This window comes from Hordeum vulgare, chromosome 2H (genome assembly GCF_904849725.1).
Source record: "Hordeum vulgare subsp. vulgare chromosome 2H, MorexV3_pseudomolecules_assembly, whole genome shotgun sequence".
In the NCBI taxonomy this organism is placed as follows: domain Eukaryota; kingdom Viridiplantae; phylum Streptophyta; class Magnoliopsida; order Poales; family Poaceae; genus Hordeum; species Hordeum vulgare.
In genome coordinates, this window is record NC_058519.1 from 14838885 (window position 1) to 14860408 (window position 21524).

A 21524-nucleotide genomic window follows, 5' to 3' on the forward strand; every position below is an offset into this window, starting at 1 on the left:
ACTTGCCTATTTGCTGTCCGCGTGCTATTTGTGGTAGATGGGGGATTCATGGACATCTGGCCCCTATATGCAATACTGTTCTTCCATGGGAGTGCGTAGCACCCATGTGTGGGTTCCAGGCAGAGTGGAAGGGCTTTTTCTATATCCATGATCATAGTACACCGAGCCAGACTACTAATAGGAACAGATTTATTGTGATTTTTGTGGTGGAGGGTTATGCATCTGGTAGACAGTTGGAGGAATTTTTTAACGGTGTTGTGATTAACCTGAGAAAATGGTTTGAATCTGTGGGGGCTAAAGGGGTGCTGAATGTTGCTTGGGTCAATGTGAGTAACATTCCTCTAGATAAGAGACATGAGAAGAATATTGCTTATGTGGGATCTCTTGTGGGAGTAACCTTGGAAATTGATAAAGCAACTATAAATAGGCCTGAATCTGTTAGAATTAAGCTGGGTTGTAGAGATGCTGAGGACATCCCTGCTTCAGCGGAAGGGGTGTTGGGAGGACACTTTTATGATTTCTTCTTTTCTGTTGATAAAATCCTGATTAAAAATCCTCCAAGAGAGAGAATTGGAGTGCATCAAGAAAATGAGGAAGGTAATGCTACTAAAAAAGCTAGGTTTAATACTGATACTCGTGTTGAAAGAAACATTGCATCCTCATCTAATATGGGGGAGTCTTCGGCTCCCCCAGGAACAGCTGGAGGTGGTTATGGGAAAAATGTGGTGATGAATCCTGTGGAAGAAAACATGGAGGAGGAAAAGAAACAAAATGAGAGTGAGAACATGTTGTCTGAGGAAGAAAGTGGGGGAAGTGGGAAATGGGCTGCTTATTGATACTATGGTGGAAGAGGCTGAAAAAAATCAAAACAATGAGGAAGGGGGAATGTGGACTCTCGGATGGTATCCTATGATGAAATTATAGTGAACTCTATGCAGATTGTGCCATGCTCTATTTCTGTTTCTGGTAAAAAATTCTCATCATATCTTGATGCTTGTATGGGAGAACTTGTGGTGACTGAGATGGACCCTAGTGAAACCTCTGGTAATCAAAAAAACAATCCTATTTGGTGCAGTCCCGTGATAATTCTGGTGAGAAAGTGGAAGTGATTCCTACTCCCCCTGTGAGGGAGGAAATGCAAGTCTGATGTAGCAAGTGGAATGTGGGGGCCAATGTGGAGCATATGGGTGTTACAGCTGAGAGGCTGGCTCAAAAGAGAGATCTACAAGGTAACAGCATATCTCCTGGTAATTCTTTTGAAGTTTTATCAAATCTTGAGATTATATCTGTTGTTGTTAAAATGGGCGTTAATATTCCTGATGATAATTTTGAAACCATAGATATCATAAGAGAACTTGAGATTTCCAGAGCTAACATTGCTAAAAAGGTTGATAAGAGTGATAATCAACATGATAAAATTTTGTTTATCACTAATGCTGCTGGAAAAGCATCTCCCTTAGATACTGAGTGGGTAGGAGATGAGGGCTTAGATGCTGATGACTTTACTGTGGTTAGATCCAGGAAGAAAGAAAGGAAAAAAGTTAATATTACTATATCTAAACCTGTGACTAGAAGTCAAAAGCAGAAAGTGGGGGATGGTCCAGGTAAGGCTATGGCTCCTGGCAAACCTAGCACCAAAACCCAAAATCCAAAAAACAGAAAAAAATGATTAGTCTCTTTTGGAATTGTAGGGGGATTGGGAAGAGAGGCATGGGGACATATATTTCTGACTTGGTCAGAGACTTTAAGCTTGATTTTGTTGGGATTCAAGAAACTATGAAGAAAGATTTTTCGCCTAAATTCCTGAGAATAATTGATCCTGGAGAAGCTTTCAGTTGGAAGTGGATCCCTTTGGAAGGGAAGTCGGGTGGAATATTAGGTGGCTTTAGAAGTAATGTGTTTGATCTTGTTAACTGTGTGGAGGGCAAATATCTTATGAATTTCGAATTGTGGAACAAAATTCTTAAGATGAAATGTTGTATTCTGGTGGTATATGGATCAACACATGAAGAATTTAAACTGATTTCCTGACGGAGCTTGCGGCTACATGCAGTCACATTACTTGTCCCTACATTGGGGGGAGATTTGTTGGGGAGAAAAATAAGAGGGTGAGCCTAGGACACTCCTCAGACCTTTTAAATTCCATTATTAATGCTCTTTCCTTGCGGGAGGAGGATATGAGTGGTGGCATTTATACCTGGTCTAATAATCAACAGAATCCTACTTTGGAGAAACTGGATAGAGTTTTCATGTCCAAATCCTGGGAACATCTGTTTCCTTTTACTTTTGTTAGGAAGATTATTAGAGAGATTTCGGACCACTGTCCCCTGATTCTTAATACTGATGATAATATTCCCATTAATTTTGGAAAGAGGGAATTCAGATTTGATCTGAATTGGTTGAGCAAACCTGATTTTAATACTTTAGTGGCTAAAATCTGGATGCAACCTGTATATTCTGGTAATCCTATTGATATCATGAATATCAAATTGAAGAGATTCAAAAAGTATTTTAAAGGGTGGGACTCAAATAATTTTGGTCAAGCCAGGAAGAGAAGAAAGTGGTTGAGGGAGGAATTAGGGCATATTGAGGAGTTGCAAGAAAATGATACTTTGAGCCCTGAGCTTTATTGCAAAAAAGTGGAGATGCTGGTAGAATTAAATAGCTTACTGATGGAAGAGGAGGTAGCTTGGCTACAGAAATCACATGACAATTGGTTGCTAAAGGGTGATAGTAGCACTGAATATTTTCATAGGATGGTGAATGGGAGGAGAAGGAGAAATACTATCATCTCTCGTAGTTGCGGGGATATGATAATAGAAGGGAATAAGAACATGCTTAAACATGCTACTGATTTTTATAAAGATCTTTTTGGCCCTGCTCCTGGAAACCTATGTAAGATAGATGGGAATATGTGGGATGATAAAGAGAAATTGGGAGATATTGAGAATTTTCTCTTACTTAGGCCTTTTTCGGATACAGAAGTTAAAAATGCTTTGTTCTTAATGAAACATAACACGGCCCCTGGACCTGATAATATCCCAATTGAATTTTTTCAATCCTGCTAGGATGTTGTTAAGGAAGATGTGATGTCACTTTTTAAATGGTTTCATGAAAATAATCTCGATGTGGAGAGAATCAACTATGGTATAATAACACTGTTACCTAAAGTAGCCGGAGCTGATAAAATGCAACAGTTCAGACCTATTTGCTTGCTAAGGTGTATTTACAAGTTGATTACCAAGGTGCTGACTATCAGATTAGAACCCCATGTAGACATCTTGTTTAGTCGACATCAGAATGCCTTTATCAAAAATAGAGATATTATGGACGGGATCATGTCACTGCACGAGATTCTACATCATACTTATGCTCAGAAGAAAAAAGGGATTGTCCTTAAACTTGACTTTGAAAAAAGCATATGATAAAGTTAACTGGGAATTCCTGTTGGATTGTCATAGCAAAAGAAATTTTGACCCGCGTTGGATTGATTGGATTAGGAGAATTCTGGTAGGTGGTACCATTAGCGTGAAGTTGAATGATGAGGTGGGAGAATATTTCCAGAGTGCTAAGGGAGTGAGACAGGGTGATCCCTTGTCCCCTTTCCTCTTTAATCTAGCTGCTGATTATCTTACTAAGATGGTCCTGAAAGCATAGGAGAATGGCCTGTTTACTGGGTTAGCGGCGGACTTAGTGGAAAACGGGGTAGCAATTCTTCAGTACGCGGATGATACTATCCTATGCTTTGAAGACAATGTTAGTAATGCTTTGAATATTAAACTGTTGCTTTATCTCTTTGAGATTATGTCTGGTTTGAAAATCAACTTTGTGAAGAGTGAGATTTTCTCAGTTGGTGTGGATGATGATACTATGAGGAATTATGCTGATATGTTCAATTGTGACATTGGGGCTTTTCCTATTAAGTACCTGGGTATGCCTGTTAATTATGCTGGGCTTAAATGCAGTGACTGGCTTTTTGTTGATGACAAGTTTATTAGTCATGGGGAATCCTGGATTAGTGAATCTTTGTCCAGTGGGGGTAGACTAATTAAAGTTAATGCGGTGTTATCTCATATTCCCTCATACTATATGTCCATGGCTTTGATAAAAAAATCTACGCTGGAAAAATGGGACAAACCTAGAAGAAAATTCTTTTGGCACCGCAAAGGGAGAAAAGGGTATCATATGGTGAAATGGACCCGTGTTTGTAGATCTAAAGCAAAGGGGGGTCTGGGGGTTAAAGATTTAAGGAAACAGAATATCAGCTTGCTAGCTAAATGGTGGTGGAAGTTGGAGAAGAAGAAGGGATTATGGTAAGATATTGTGAAAGCTAAGTACCTTAGAAGAACATCTGTGGCTAAGGTTTAGCAGAAAGCTACTGATTCCCCGTGTTGGAAAAATATTTTGAAAGTTAAGGAGCATTACATGGCTGGAGAGGGGTGGTGCTTAAAAAGGTAACATTGCTAGCCTTTGGCTAGATGATTTGGGTGAGAATATCCTTCTTAAAGATAAATATCCTGATCTTTTTGAAATTTGCCTAGATAAGGAGTGTACTATGGATAAACTGGAGAGTATGAATCATCTAACTTCTTTTAGGAGAAGGTTATCTCCAGCTATGCTTCAGAAATGGGATGAAATGAAGCAATGTGTGTTGGATAAAATTTGTGCAGATGAAGATGATGAGGTTTACTGGAGATTAGATAACTCCAGAGAATATTCCACTAAATCTATGTATAGATGGTTAGAAAAAAATCTTGCGGGGGCCCATTATAAGTGGATTTGGGGGACTAAAATTCCTTTGAAGATTCAAATCTTCCTGTGGCAGCTATTTCAAAACTCCATTCTTACTAGAGATAATATGAGAAAACGACAGTGGCAGGGAGATCCTAAATGTTCTTTCTATGATGAACTTGAATCGGCGCAACATCTGTTCTTTGGGTGCTCTGTGGCCAAGATTGTTTGGAGAACGGTTGGTGCTGTTTTTGGTACCAGTTATATTCCGAAAACAATTTGGCAGGTTTTCTCTTGTCGTATGCTTTTTTGCCAGGCTTATGCGAGATCTATAATGTTGGCTTAGTTGTAGTTTGCTGGTCTATTTGGTTGGCTCGGAATCAGGCTACTTTTGAAAAGAAAGTGGATTAAAACTCCTTTCGAAATTGCCTTCACAACGTGTGCGTTTATTGAATACTGGGCAGGTATGCAGAAACCGGCGATGGCAGAGAATGTCAAGAAGGGAGCTCAGTTGCTGAAAAAGAGCGCAGCTCAAATGCTGCGGCTGTGTGGACCACCAAGGCCAGAAGCGAGCGAGCAGGCTGGTGAAGAAGAAGTCTGGGATGAATGGTAAATGCAGGAAGGAGATGTTCGATTCCCCCCCCCCTTGGTGATAAACTTTGCTGGTTGCGGTGCTGATGGCTTGGTTTCCATGGTGATGTTTAGGCTCTATGTCCGAATTGGTGAAAACTTTTCGTTTTATTTCTGTGCTCTTTTGTGAGCCTGGTTCGGTGATGGTTGTTGTGGGGCTCCTGGTAGTGGTGTTGGTACATGGCAGTGTAATACTTTTGATCTTTGTTGCGTAGTTTTGGATAATATCAGGTTTTCACCCCGCAGTCTGTGTTCCTGATGACAGGCATGAACGGTGGGTTTCCTGATATTGTCCCGAACTCGCTTTTTTCCCTTTCCCTCTCTAAACATTAAGTGGCCACATTAAATGTTTTGACACCATAACGGAAATACAATGTTTTGACACCATTTAACCACCAATCGCATTAAGTGGCTGCCGGAAAAACCCACACAACAGGCATGCAGCCGAAGCTGATCTTGCCACATTGCCAAGTGCACGGACCACATATATCCTGAATATGAAGACTATCTTAGTTAAACAAAATTAGTTTAAGAAGATAAGTAATAAATCTCTCTCAAAAAAGGAAAAGAAAAAGCTGATTCTATTTGTTGGCTGGCCACTTTTGATGTCCACCGTCAGATCTTCGTAATGTCTACACGAAGCGGTGCCCTCGTTCTAAAAAGAACATAAGTGAAGAATTGGACAATGATACTAAACATTCCGAGTATGACTTTAGTATAACTGTATGCATCGATTTATACAGAGACTGAGGATTTGAACCTCCTTTTCGAAAAACTGTGGATAGGAAAGCTATCCAGCTCTTGTATTCTGTTTGTACTATGGAGCCAGTGATACCTAAATTACTTGTGTAATTTTTTGGGAGTCTTTTACATTATTGTAATAATTAAGGAGATAATGCAACCAAATATGAGGTTTGAAAGCTATGACCTGGACAGTGACGATTTACCAATACACCTTCAGAAAAAGGAGTTTCTATGAAAACCAGAATGTAACTAGTCTGTAATTTCATCTCTTTTTTATTTATTTTTAGAAAAAGAGGTTCAAACCCCGGCCTCTGCATCAATCGATGCATACAATTATTTTTATTAATTATTCCATAAAGGTCTGACAAAATCATACATCAAGCCACCTGAAGCCGCCATTCACACCTACAAACATGATAATGTTGAGTGCTCTCACTCTTCAAAAACCGTTGTCATCATCGATCCATCCCCATAACGTATCGGAACAACAAACGGTGCAGCAAACCTAAATCGTATACCACTTGCACACGTTTTAGAAGCCGTCATCCTCATCGAACCACTTTCCCATCTTCAGGAGAGAGATCCGTATCACCCTTGCCAGTCCGTCCATCCGTCGACGCCACCACGGCGCCCAACAGCGCCACCGCCCTGCGCTCGTCCATCCTGAAATGAATGCTCCGAAAGATCTGTCGTGCGTAGCACCTGCCGAGCAGGCATGATACAGCGTAATACCTGTCGGCCAGGCATGACTTGACATCTCCACCGAAGCTCCGATCAAGACGAAGCCGCTCCACCGCCTTCCTCCGTCATCCAGTGCTGCTCCAGAAACGATGCTCCCAAAAGAGGCACGACACCGTAGTGCCGCCATCATCCGACGATCAGATCTTGGGGTTTCCCCCTAAGCATCACGAGTGGGTCAACAGTAGTTACAAGACGATGCCTTCATCAAAGTAACGACACAGAACTCCGTCATCGTCTGTCATCGGCTCGGTTTTCACCGGGAACTATGTCTTCCTGACTCGCAGCCGGGACTAGATGACGGATCGCGAGATCCAACCACCCAGCCTCAGGCCGACTACCTCCGACAGAGGAGATGACCGCCACTACCGGCAGCACCGCCCAGAATAGATCTGATCCGAGGCCACCGAACAATTCACCAGACACTCGACACCGCCGCTGATCTGAAGCCAGGTGACGCGCCGCCGCAGCATAGCCAGTCGCTGCCACCCGAACCAGGCCAGCCGCCGCACGCCGCTGCCCATGACCGGCTAGCCGATGTGCCTGCAACCACCGTTGCCCGAGGCAGGGACGACCACCGCCGACGTCGACGCAACCATCGCCGTCGCTCCACAGGTCGGCCATGCCTCCGCGCGTTCAGGGGCCCCGCACCACCCGTGGAGACGTGTGAGAGAGGGATGCCTCTGCCACCGTAGTCGCCCCCTGAGTGTTGCCCGGCGGCGTGCCCCGACGACGACAGAGGGAATGAAGGAGGGAGCGCGCGCCTCCGACGGCTTGGGTTTGGGCGCCGCCCGAGTCGCCCTAGCGGGGCCGACGCGGGGGACTCAGATTAGGTGACAGATGAGCATGGGCTCTGTAATTTCATCTAGGAACCATCTTGTATCGTTTGTCGCTTAGCCGCCATCAAGGAGTTTGTCCGGCCAACCCGAAACCTTTGCACGCAGGCATCATTTGTTCTTCTAGCCATCCGTACATGTATATTTTGCATACTAACCATTCTTGTTGATACCCAGACAACAATATCAACGTTAGAGCTAAGATGTAAATCATCAACATAGACATCAACTTCATGTCATTGGTCAAGGTAGACCTTTGTGGAATAATTAATAAGATGGCTACATGCATTAATTGATGCAGAGGTCGGGGGTTTAACCTCCTTTTCTAAAAAAAATGGCATTGGTCAAGGACATCAGAGGTAAGCCATCTTCTGAACAAAGTTGTTGCTTTAATCTTATTGAACCGAAATAATAATGTACAATCAGGATCATTGCAAAGATTAAATAGCTGAGGGAATTAATCGCATAAAGATGCATGACCATTAAGTGAGTCTTTACCCGACCAAGCAACATCACCAACCTCAATTGTATTTTTTCATACTAGCCATACAAAGGTCCTTCAGTTTTAAGATGGATTTCCAACAAGGCTAAATAGAAAGGTTGAACAATGGCAACAGTCTTATTCCTCATACATATTGCTTTAACAATATCTTTGCCAAATTGTAGTTTGGTGTCTCAAGTTTCCACCACCACTCTCTGTAGAGCAACATATAGCTGTCCCAGCATAAAGAAAGAAATTTGTATTAACCATGGGAATTCAGGTATGGGCCATCGGAGTTCATCATCGTCACGTCCCTTGGTCCTCACACTCACTGAGAGTCATACGAACACCGACCTTTTACCTCGGGTTTTCTCACTTACATGATCTTGTTCCATTCGATGTTCATATGCACATTCCATAAGCAGGGAACATACCGCCTTGTACACTGAATCAAGTTTAGACTAAATCATCGCTCTATGACTAAATGCATGTTTAGTGCTCCAAGGACTAAATGCATGTTTAGTGCTCCAAGGTGCGCCATTCTTTGTACTAGTGTGTACTGTGTTTCCAGTCTAGACTGAATCATCGCTCTATGATGATTGAGCTCGCGTGAATCTGAATCCAAACATACCGTGTGTGTCTTAAAGAAAAGATCCCAATGCCTCACATGCCCGACAAGGACAATGACCAATGGATTAGTGGCCATTCCAGCTAAATGACTCCACATGCGGACCAGCAATACAATTGTAACTAGATGAAATATATCAAGCCTATTCCGTAGACTGGTTGCTCGATCAAATGCTGGCCGTTATGTATATGGGTTGATATTTGAGCTTCACCTACCACAGTACTTCTTGGCTCGACCTAATATTAGTAGTAATAAAAATAAATTGAATCACTGGAGGGGGGCTTGGATTGGAGACTATGCGGTGTGCATGCTCAACTTGTCAGCCAAAAGGGATTAAGTCTAGCAGCGGAAGCTATGGCATGATTATTGAGCATTCCTGGAAGCGTTCGTTTCAAGCTAGGCAAAGCAAACTAATTCCCAAGCCAAATAAAACATGTTCGTTCATTCATTCATCCGATCATTGTGGGTTTCTCTCGATGGTCTTGGGCCTCTGCTCTTTCGGGTTTCGGCACTTCCGCTTAATTTCCTGTCATCAGAAAAGAGTAATGAGGTTGCATCAGGGAAACAGCGCCTAGAGCGCATTTGCCGGCCTTCATCACATAAAAGACCAATGAAATGAACAACTACACAGTGTAAATGCGGTAAAACTTTCGGACATGAAACCTACTACTACTACTACACAGTGTAGAACTTTGATCGAGGCCCCAGGAAGCCAGACCCAAGAACCATGACAAGTAGGAGCTGTTTGTTGCTGTGTGCCAAAAAGGAAAACGAATGCTTTCATTGAGAGTTGAACTCAAGACCTCCCGCTTACTAAACGGGTGCTCTAACCAACTGAGCTATGAAAGCTGTTTCTGTTGTCCAAATCCCGATCTCTTACTTGTGTGGGCTGTTTCTTTTTTTTGTTTCTTTTTTGCCGAGTTGTGTGGGCTGTTTCATTTATGCAACGCTTCCCTGCTTATTCATGTTTTGTTTCAAATGTCCAAGAGCTTTTAAATGGTTTTCAAATATAACCACCATAAGCATGCTAAAGATGTTTGGTCTGCTAAAGGCATCTCTAGCCCATCACCCATAATTTAGTTCCTCATTTTTCTCAGGAATTAAACTTTTTTTTCATCTACCCAATCCCCCATAATTTCATTCATCATGTTTTAGGAATTAAAGTTTTCTTCATCTAGCCCATAAACAATATATATTTTTTGTTAATTCTTATCCAAATGTTTGCATAAAAACTACATTTGAACATATATTATCACAACATATTTATTTGAAGCTTGAAAATTGAAGTACATATCAAATTGAATGTTTTCAAACTTTACCATTCAAATCCGAACACAACATGTGGTAGAGAGGAATGTGAATCCAAATAAAACACGGTGAAGGCACAAAAATCAAGTGCTATATCGTAGCCAATGGTACTCAACAAGATCTTCTTGGAGTTGGTTGTGAGAGCTTCTCAGTTCTCGATCCTTCGGTGAGAGCTTGGAGGAATGTTTGGATCCTGTTTCGGTGGTGTTCCAGCTCCACCAAGACACCATTGTAGAGGAACTGGAAGTTCTCCAAGTCATCTCTCTCGTCCTCTGACGATGGTGTCGTGCAAGATAACAACAATGAGAGAGAGAAACAATACGTAACGGTAGCGTACCTAACTACGTTTGTACACATGTAGACGCTTAAGGCGGTGGTGTGCTCAGCGTTGCACAATACGTAGACCCTTGAGGTGATGTGTTCTATATTTGTTTTTAGATAAAGGTGAGGTGTTACTTGGTCTTGCAATAAGTGAAACCTAGAAGCCACACCCCACCCCACCCCACCACCAAACATGGGGGCCCGGTATTATACGAGCGAGCCCAACAATAAATGAAAGCCCAATCTGGTGTTCTACTCCAACAAAGGGGCCCGGTGATCCATGTGTGCGCCAATGAAATAGCACAATGATTCTTTGTGTTACTCAAACAACTTTGAACTCCTAGACCCACGTTATCATTTTCAGACATCACTTGCCTTCCTTTAGTTTTGGTTTTCCTTTTTCATTTTTGGAGATAAACTTGCCCTCTTTTTGTGTTTGTGTGTGTGTGTGTGTGTATGTATGTATGTATATATGTATGTATGTATGTATATATTAAGAAATCGTCCGTCTAGCATCAGTTAGGAGTTAGGGCGCACATTCATGGGCCTAACCCACCACAGTGAAAGGAGGCACGCGTCACCCCCCTAGCGAGCGGCAACCTCCTCAAAAAGCAAAGGACAACTAAGGCTCCTGGACGCACTTTTTTCTTTTATTTTTTGTTGTTTTGGTGTTGTTTATTCTGGTCGGTTTTTTATTTAAGTCAGTTTTGCTTTAATATTACAAATTCAAGTTTATTCTAGCATGAAAAATTCAAGTCTTTTGCAAATTCAGAAAATGGTCACAAACTTAAAATTCTTGTCATGAAATTCAAAAATATTTGGGGACTTAAAAATGTTCAAGAAAATATTCTGATATTCAAAAAATGTTGGTGTAACTAAATAAATGTGAATTCAAAACATGTTCATGAATTACACAAAAAATGTGAAATTCCGTAAAGTGTACGGATCCAAAAAAATATTCACAAATTAAAAAAAATCATGAATTTGAATTTCACAAGATGGTTTATGTAAACCAATTGAATTTACATAAATTAATGGAGCATTGGCAAACCAATTGAATTTCACAAGATGGTTTATGTAGTTTGCTAGGTTATTTATGGTCATTGCTAGTTATGGAGCCATTCTTAATACAAAACAATCGTATGCAATATCTTGGAGCAGTGACAAACAATATTCAATTAATCATTCGAATTTTGGAAAATATTTTCTGGTTTTTTTATACACGCTTTATAATCCTGATTTATATTAAGGGACTACAACTAGGAAAACTTTAAAAACGGGAAAAGGATTACACATTTTGGTGTATTTCGAGAAAAAAAAATGAATATATGGCGATTGAGTCCTATATATTCTGTCTCAACTTTGGTAGTCTCTCCTCCCCTGAGGAAGCTAGTTTGATAAAACTGTCCTCTCAGCAGTATGTACCCTGTTATAATTCCTCTATTACGATCTAAGGGACCATATCACCTCTATTAGGACAAAACAATAGTTTTCCTAATCATGTATAATTAACTACAGACATGGCTAAGAATAGTATAAGTTCTCGTCCGCCACGAAGGATGGATCTGTCGGATTCAGCGGGATCTAGGACCGACTGGTGGCATCCTTGGGCATCGCCCCTTTCCTCGTGGGTGATCATCATGGTTGCTTCTTCTGGGCACCCGGTCTTCCAGATCTAGGGTTCGTCTCCGTGCGGGTGCAATGAGCAAGCATTCAGGTGCAGTGGGTGGAACATTTACACTAACGCGGCAGCAGTGGTGGTCGGCTATGTGCTTGCGGTCCACCACCAGGTGGGTGGTGGATGAGGGTGGATCTTTTTGGTCGCCGGGGCGGCGCCTCCGTACGGTGGACACGACGACGCCATTTTGGCGGGTGTTGCTGTGTTGGTGCTCGTGTATCATTTCAGCCTCTTGGGCGGCGACGTGGTCCATTTCGAGAGTGTCTGTCGGGCGGGTATGTTCCTCACGGTCACCTCGCCAGCTTTGGGCGTCGTCTACATCTTGCCTTAGCCGGCCATGGCTGATGGACCTCGTTGGTGGGGGTCGTATCCCAAGCGAAAGTTTTTCTCGACGATGTCGGTGCCGATGATAGCGACGCTCCTGTGTCTAGTTTCCCTCCTTGGAGGTATCATCGTGGGTGACCTCCATCCACCATGGGTTGTGGGTGAAAACCCTTGGTTTGGCATGTTCTAGACCGGGCAGTGGCGGTGTTGTGGCATCATTTCCACCTTGGAGGCTCCGTCCTGTGAACAAGGTCTCATTTTGCTGGTTGTTGCACGGTTTTTGTGTATGACAGCTTCTTCTCGTCATGTGATGATCCATGCTTCAACAGTAGCGCACTCTTGAGGAACTAGGCTCGGCGTGATGGCTGTGCTCGAAGGCCTTCCTTTGTTGTCTTGGCGCCAACTTTCACATGTGCTCTAGGGTGATGAGCACTCCATCGTCCAACGGTGCGGCGCCCTTCGAGCCAGGGCGAGGAGCTGGGGGCTCCTTTCGGTGATGGAACAAGATGGCACTGTTGTGTCGGACGCACAGGCAGCGACAATGGCATAGCTTCCCCTGCCAACTGTTCTCCTTCTTGAATTTTGCTTCTTTCGCAACATCGGTTCTCAGATCATGTTTGAGGGCTCCAATGTCTTGATGTATTATTTTTTGAGCTTTGTTGCTGCTCCTGGGCATCCATGTATCTTGCCGGAATTATTTTTCCTTTCTTTTCTGTGTTGCGTTGAACTGTTGCATTGGTTGTAAGCGCTTCATTAATTTAAAGCGGGCGCCATCCTCTTTTCTGAAGAAAAAAAATTATATGTGAGATTTCAGTTTCACCTCTGTTCATATCAGATACATGCAATTCCATGACTTGACATTCAGTACAAATATAGGTATGTATATGTTTCTATTAGCAATGATTATTATAACTTGTGGGTAAACTTATAACTTCTTGGTAAAATTGTAACAGTAGCCCCCTCTCTTCCAAAATTAAAGTGTATTAATATTTTCCTATAAACTTGGTCCAACATAGAGAAGGTTGACTTCTGAAAAATTAATATGCCTTACATTTGGGAACAGATTCTGAAATCAAATAATAGACCTTACTTATATTTTGGAACAGAGGGAGTAAATCATACTACTCTTGGTCTACAGCATGATAATACAGCATAGAACATCGAGCCAAAAAAACACTTCAAAAAAGGTAAAATGACAGTCCATTCATACCTAGATTCGTAGCCATATTAGTTAGTAGAAGTGCATGATCTTCCAAGCATTTGGATCAAAAAACTGACTGGTCTTCGGGGGCACATTGAGTGCAATCCTACATTGTTGTTGATCATAAATGTGTTCAGAGAGAAATAAATATGACCATCATGTTAAGTTCTCGTCATGGCAAAACTTAAAACAGAAAATGTAGCTTAAAGCCTTAAACATCAGCAAATGAAAGACAAAACTCACGGTGGTAGATATATTCTAAAGTATCTAAAGAAACCTGATCCTTGAGCTAACCATAAAGTGTCTTACGAAAAGTTTGTTAACTACCGGAAAAAATGGAGATGTCTTACCTGACTTCCATGATACCAAAAATAGGCAAAGCATGCATGATATATTCGAAATGTCATGGCCTTCCAAATGCAACGGTACGCAACCACATGGTACATATGACCTGACTACAAACCGACATGCAGATTAGTGTGAAGAAAAACATTTTCCTTCATTATTTTGTCTGTCTCACAGGTTGATCAACAATCTCTACTATCACAGGTTGATCTGATAATAAGCATGAAGGAAGTATTATGCCAAACTTCTGGTGCAGGTTCAAATCCGGTATTGCTCCGAAGGCCGAATACCACCAAAAACTTGCAGGAAATAGGACATTGCCATAAAAGGCTAATCACCATTTAATTAAAATGGGCACCAAACCATTCACAAGAACTTGGACATTGTTTCCAACATCAGTAGCACTCGCTCAACCAACGCTAACAGCAATCTTCCTTTTATTTAAGCCACTAATTATTCTACGATCTCAGTCCCCTCCCCCCTTGAACACTCGAATCGCTCATCTAAAGGCCCCAATCCGTGCCGCGGCAATAAGATTCAATTATTTCCGAGGGGAAAACTGATACTACAGAGCCCAATAGGCCCCTCGACACTCTAAGACTAACAAGCCCCTAACCCTAGCTTCACATGTGCCAATTTCTTGTTCTCCTCGCTGGTGTTGCCAGCAATTCCGTCGGTGGGCCGCACGGACGGGAGGGGCGACTCGTCGGCGCTAGGCGGTTGCATGAGGAGCTTCTCATCCAATCAACACATCTGGGAAGTTGTCACATGAAAAGAGAACTCATGCAATTCATCAACAAACATTTGATACAATGATATGTTAATTCAAGGCATGCCATAATGGTCTCTTTCCTTTACGGTCTTAATGGTCTCTTATTTTGATATTTATTTTCTTGGATTATAATGGTCTCTTTTCTTGGATTATTTTGATATTTATATGTTAGTTCAAGGCATGCCATAATGGTCTCTTTCCTTTGCGGCCATAATGGTCTCTTCATCACATGGACTATTCTCTCTTCATTCGCCTTGCTCTTATAAAATATACGAAAGGACTATATGGTTTATTACCTTTCACTCTATGTAATTGCAAGTTCATGGTCAGGGACAAACCATTTATTTTAGCTCTGCATGAGAAAAAGATCCACAGTATCCTCCATCCACGTGCCCATATTAGCAATAGGTACTCCATGGCCCACTGTCATTCACTGGTACACTATGACGCACCATGAAGATATTTGTTTGTTTCATTGATTTCAGCATTCCGCTCAGAAAATTCCACACAATTTACACTCTAGAGTACTTCCTAAGATGCCAATATATATCTCAGAAGTTCAACCTTTTTTCTCCAGATTTTTAGAATCATACTACCTTCAAGGTGAGGTAGAAAGAGTAAGAAATAGTTTAAGAGCGGTGAGAATGGGAACATGGAGGAAACCCCGAGCTATCCGTGTGCACCTCTATAACCAGGGGTGGCTATTTCTCTTAGTGTTTCCCCATTCCTCCCATTCCTATTGTTCTTAGGTTCTCCTTACCCTTCCTTTTACGTCATGGAAGTGAGGTCATGCTGAAAGCTTGATAAATTAACGTATGTAAAGTTGTAGATCATGAGGCCTTGAGAGAGACTAGGGAAAAGGAAGCCATGAGTATCTCAGAGCAGTGGGCATGGGAACATGGAGGAAAGCCAATACTTCTTGGCCTCTAAATTTAGGGGCCGAAATTATTTTGCATTTTCCTGATGCCTCCCATGCCTATTGTTCTTAGGTATTCCTTCCCTTTCCTATTTTCTTGCGTAATTATCAAAACAAAAGTGCACACTTTGGTTTAGATGATGGGGATGTGAAGGCAAGTCAGGAAGAGGAATAAAATGAGCATCTAGGAGCATTGGGCATGGGAACATGAAGGAAGATCCAAACCAGTGTCCCACTATAACTAGGGTCCAACATTTGTTTCTTAATTTTCCCGATGCCTCCCATACATATTGTTCGTAAGTGCTCCTTCCTGTCCCTTATGATTTGCAAAATTGTTGTGAATGGAGTGACAATAAACATCGTCTTGACTTTAATTTCAGTTTTCTGGTTCTGCTTATGTTTTAGTTCTATTAATTTGTTCATTTCACTCTTTTTTGGATATCTTATTTTTTGTGCCTTGAGTGGGCTTTTATTTTTTTGTATACTTTGTGCCCTCTTGAAATCACCCTTTAATGAAAAAATGGAACTATTTTTGTGTGTTTTCAAGGAAAAGGACATATACCCTACAGTGCTTGGGCCTCAGAGTTACTCTTTTGCTTGGTGTCATTTGATTTCTTACAAATAACTTGACTATGACGATTTCATAGAATTTCACCCAAATTATAAATATGAATAATTGCATGGCACATAAACAAGATAACACGGAAATGAGGACGACCAATTATAAGTGCAAAAGACAAACAGGAACAAGTGAAGAGGGAAACTCGCAATACAGTATCGATTCCCCGCATTCACTGTCTATGTAAATTGGATCCCCCTTCCATGCGCTGCCCGCGGCACAGTTTCCCCGGCCTCACCAGAGTGGTTTCTCCTTCGCGTGGAGTGGACGAGTGAGGATGAATGGATTCTACTACACTCGCCCCCTGCCTAATCCCACCCAAACAAATCAAAACCCTCGTCTTTGGTGAAGTTGTCCTTGGTGGCGGCGACACCATGAATGTATTCTCGGGGGTTGGCGGCAGTGTGGGGTCTGAAAACGGCATGGGTGTAGGGGCGTAGGTTAAGGATGCGCGGGGGGCTGCTGGAGCTAGCATTGCAAAAGATGCGACGTACACCACCTCGTTCAGATCTGCAGTGGGCCCTGCCATTTCTCTTTGAGTATGACTCCCACCACAACCGCCTGAGGATATTTCTGGTCTCCCTCCCCAATAATCATTTACACTCACTCATGTCCTAAATCATACCTTATTCTTCTTGTAGTCATGTGAGGATAATTTTAATTCATGAAACATATATTAAATTCATAAACATTTTCTAAATCCAAAATTATATTTTAAAATTCTTGAGGATTTTTAGAGTTCATGAACATTTTCTGAATCCATGAACATTTTTCAAAGTCACAGATACTTCTTGAATTCATGGAAATTTTAAAGTTGCAATTTAAAAAAAAATCAGGAAAATATTCAAATGAATGAACTTTTTTAGTTTGTGAACATTTTAGCAAGTTCGTGAACATTTCTTCAATCCAACTGTTTTTAAATATATTCTTAAATGATTGCAAAAAAAGTAACAATATGTTAGGATATGTAAAGAAAAATGTTTGGAAATTTCCTGAAAAGATAATTATAGTTCCAACGTCATAGTTTGAAGAATCATGGGCGAGCGTCAAAAGTGGGTTGGACAAACACAAAGATGAGCGACAGATGTGTGTAGGTGATACCAAGTTAGTGCTTGCTAGAAGCGATACCTAGCAGCGCCAAACTCCATAGGGTATGTTCAGAAAATAAACTTCTATTGGGTTAGATACCAATCTTCATTCCTACTGTAAGCTCATTTCAACCATTAGAAGGGCTCCAATATGGAAAAAAAAATTGCATCTGTGTGGTCTCAATTAAGATCGGATTATTGAAACTACTAGTTTTAACCAATTGGACATTAAACAAGGCAGCCACTCAGCTAGATAACAATCTTGAGACCAACTGATAATTAGCCTTTAGAGAATCCTAGAATTGTTGAGTCGTCCATAAGTGCTTTTAAAAAAGAGAATTGACTCATCTAACATAATCAAGAGGAGAGTGAGCTAATATGTAACAAACAAATATCTACTACATCTAGCCTTGTACTCTGGTTGGCAGCAATATCATCATTGTACCACATATACAACTGAAGTCAATGGACACATTGTTCGAAACTATAAAGGTCCACGAAAATTAGTTTGCATGTATGTTAGCACACAAAACGTTCATCTGGTACACCATCAGAATTTTCGAGAAATCATGTGCGCATTGAAAACTAAGTCTGAATACTACTTTCTCACCGCCAAGTGGGTACATTACAAAAATAAAAGTATGTGTAAGTACTACTTTCTCACTGCCAAGTGCATAATTTACAAACATAATATAATAGTCCAATTTACTATTTTTTATCTAGTATCCAATAGTTTAAGAAGTCTGCCTAAACTAAAGCCAACAATGGATCATGTTCACCTGATTGCCAAATCAGGCAAAGTTTTGAGAAAAACGATATTCCGTATATTTTTTCTACAATTACTTATACCTAGACATGTTTGTAGCTTCGACGCATTCCTTATTGTACAAAAGTTATGGGTTATCTTCTATAAATCCAGACACACTTTCGGATATGGTCCTTTGTTTTTGACAATATGAAAACTAATAAGTATTAGATGTTTTTATTCATTGACATGTATGAAATATCAAAAAAAGTACTTCCTCTATTTCATAATTCTTTAGTTCAAATTTAAACTAAAACAACGACAATTTTTTTGGAATGGGCGGAGTAGCTAATAACGGACTGATGGGTGAACAACAAGCGACATGGAGCATTTTCGTTGTCTAGCAGGGTAAGGTCTGGATTACCGTTTCTCCTCAAATACCTCTATAAGAAAAATACTTTCCCCATCGTTTTTGTTTCGGTCTAAAAATCTTCTAGCGGCCGGTAAGATACACCTGTAAAATTAATACGTATGTATTTGATTGCAGCCCTTCTAAGCCCGACCTAAGGCCATGTTTGGATTGACGTTTTCCCATCAAATACACTTGCATAGAAAATAGGGACCTCCGTTGACCGTTTAATTTCCAAGCGGAATCCTTCACAGCTCAGTAACTTACATCTGTAAATTTAATACCCTTGTATTTAAATACCCCGATGCCAAGCGCGGCCTAAAGGGTAAAGGTGGGTTTAAAAAGATATTGAGAAACACCATGCTTTATTACTCAAACTTCTCAAAAAGTGGGATACAAATCGGATTGTGGGGTTGGCCCAACCGTACATACGCCCCGATTTAAAGAATTTGAATGCTTGGCTAACAAGTCGGCCTCAAAGTTAGTGAACCTACTTTCAAAATGAAAAATACAATTACATTGAGAGCTCTCAACTTGATCTCCTTGATGATTTGCCCGTATATGCCACTATTATCCTTCTGATTGTCATTCACAACTTAATGGGACAACTAAAGCATTTAACAATACTGTAGACAAAACATCACTATGTGAAATTTGAGCTCGCACGAATTTGAATCATACAGCTGCAGAAGAGCTCATCTTTGTTACTGAACAGATCCCAATGCCTCACATGCCTAAACGACAGCCAATTTAGTGGCCTTGCTAAATGACTGGTGTGTCCTGTCTCCATGAAAAACATCAACCCACATAGACTAGTTGCTAAGCGGAGCGAAATCCCCGAAACGTTTTTCTAGGGTTTCGAGTGGAACGGCGGCGCTCGGGCGATTTTCTCCTCCGAGGAGCGATTTGAAGATCTAGACCGCGTCCTTCTCCGCCTGGCCTTGTGTTCCGCGGGAGGGATCGGCCGTGATGGCTAGCTCGTCAACGAATGCTGCGAAAGAGAAGGAGGGGATGGAGAAGATGATGGAGAAGATGAATCTGACGGATAGGGAAAGTGTAAAACTTGTGGTTGATGATGAGGAGGAGATGCAAGGGGGACCGATCTTGGGTGTGGTCGGGAAGGTGTTGAATAGGAGGGTTCTTCATGTAAACACCATTGAGGAGGCGCTTCGTCCGGCATGGGGCAATGTGCGAGGTCTATCATTTAGCCCTGCAGGGGATAGCCTGTTCCTTGCAAGCTTCGAAGGCAAGAGGGAGAGAGATAGGATTCTTGAAGGGGGGTCATGGATGGTTGGAAAACATGCAGTGGTACTGGAAATCTTTGATGCTAGGGCACGGCCTTCTGATCTGAAGTTTGAGATGATGCAAATTTGGGCTAGGGTAATCAATCTACCCTTTAACCTGAGATGTCCTCCATGGCCGGAGAGAATTGCAAAACTAGTTGGGAAGGTGATTAGGGTGGATGTTGATGCGAAGGGTTTTGCTTTTGGGGAAGCGCTGAGAGCAAGGGTTTGGATCAATGTGAATGAACCCCTAATGAGATGGGTTCGGTTGGAATCGGCAAAAACGAAAGAAGTGGTATTTTATGATATCCAATATGAAGCTTTGCCATATTTCTGCTTCTCGTGTGGTTGTCTTGGGCATGCAGATCTTTACTGCCCTACTCCGGCAGGGAGAGATGCTAATGGCTGACTCACATATGGAGAAAACTTGAGAGTGCTTACTCGTAAGAAGAGTTGGGGCAATATGCCCATGAGGGGTGGAAGGAACCCGACAGCTGGTCGGGGGGAAGAAAAGGGGGAAGAAGAAGAAGAAGTGGAGAAAGGAGAAGAAGTGACCTCTCCAAACAAGGCTACTAATGGCCGAGTGCAAGCAGCGGTATATCAGTTTAATGCTAGAGGTGGTGGATCAGGGAGAGGTGCTCCTTTTCAGAGGGGGCGAAACCATACTAATGGAAAGAACCAAGTCTACAGAAGGGTGAATATGGACGTCCATCAGGGAGATGTGGTGGGGAGGAAACAGACTCAGCTCATGCTAGTTGATCAGGAGACGCTGAACAAAAAACGAGCAAACGAAGAAGAGCTATCGAACGAGTCACGTACAGATAGCAGGGACACAAAGAAGAAGAAAGCAGAGGGGGAAATTGACACAACGATATTGGAGGATGATCAGCCCCGCCAGGACCAATGAATTGCTTCGTTTGGAACTGTCGCGGGCTTGGGAACCCGGAGACAGTTCGTGAACTCCACCATCTGGTGAGAGTGGAAGTGCCCGCCTTGGTGTTTGTTGCTGAAACAAAAATCGAGGGCTCGAAAGTTGTAGACTTAACAACGCGATTGGGTTTTGCTGGATGTGTGCCCGTAAGCAATGTCGGCTTAAGTGGCGGTTTGGCCTTATTTTGGTCACAAGAGGTGGACGTGAAACTCAATAACTACTCTGATCAACATATTGACGTAGAAGTGCAGAATGTGGGCTCGGACCGTAATACATGGCGGTTTACTGGTTTCTATGCCAAAGCTCGCCGTAGCGAGAGAGCCCAGAGTTGGGATCTTCTCAAGCAGTTAAACACAAAAAGTTCCTTGTCGTGGCTATGTGGTGGAGATTTTAATGAGATAGTCAACAATTCCGAGTGCTTTGGTACACATGACAGAACTGAGTGTCAAATGGAAGGTTTTCGCGAGGCAATAGATGATTGTGATCTCCATGATCTTGGGTTTAATGGGACCCCGTTCACGTGGGACAATCGGAGAGAGGGAGCAGCAAATGTGAAAGTTAGATTGGACAGGTATCTGGCCAACCCAGCGTTTCTGTCTATGTATGAAGCAACAAGAGTGCGCCATATACCTTCACCTAGATCTGATCATTGTATAGTGTCGGCCAAAATAAAACATGGGCATGCTGATGAGAGAAGGGGGATGCGCCGTTTTATCTATGAAGATGCTTGGCATCGGGAAGAATCGTACACATCCGCGGTGGAGAGTGGCTGGGAGCATGGGGAGGGACCTCTCTC

At 42.0% G+C, this 21524-nt stretch overlaps 1 non-coding gene across 1 annotated transcript; it reads right to left on the reverse strand.

The window, feature by feature from the left end:
- Positions 1-9563: 9563 nt before the first annotated feature.
- Positions 9564-9637, reverse strand: TRNAT-AGU. Its single transcript has one exon. It is a non-coding gene; the product is annotated as a tRNA-Thr (tRNA).
- Between the last annotated feature and the right edge of the window lie 11887 nt (positions 9638-21524).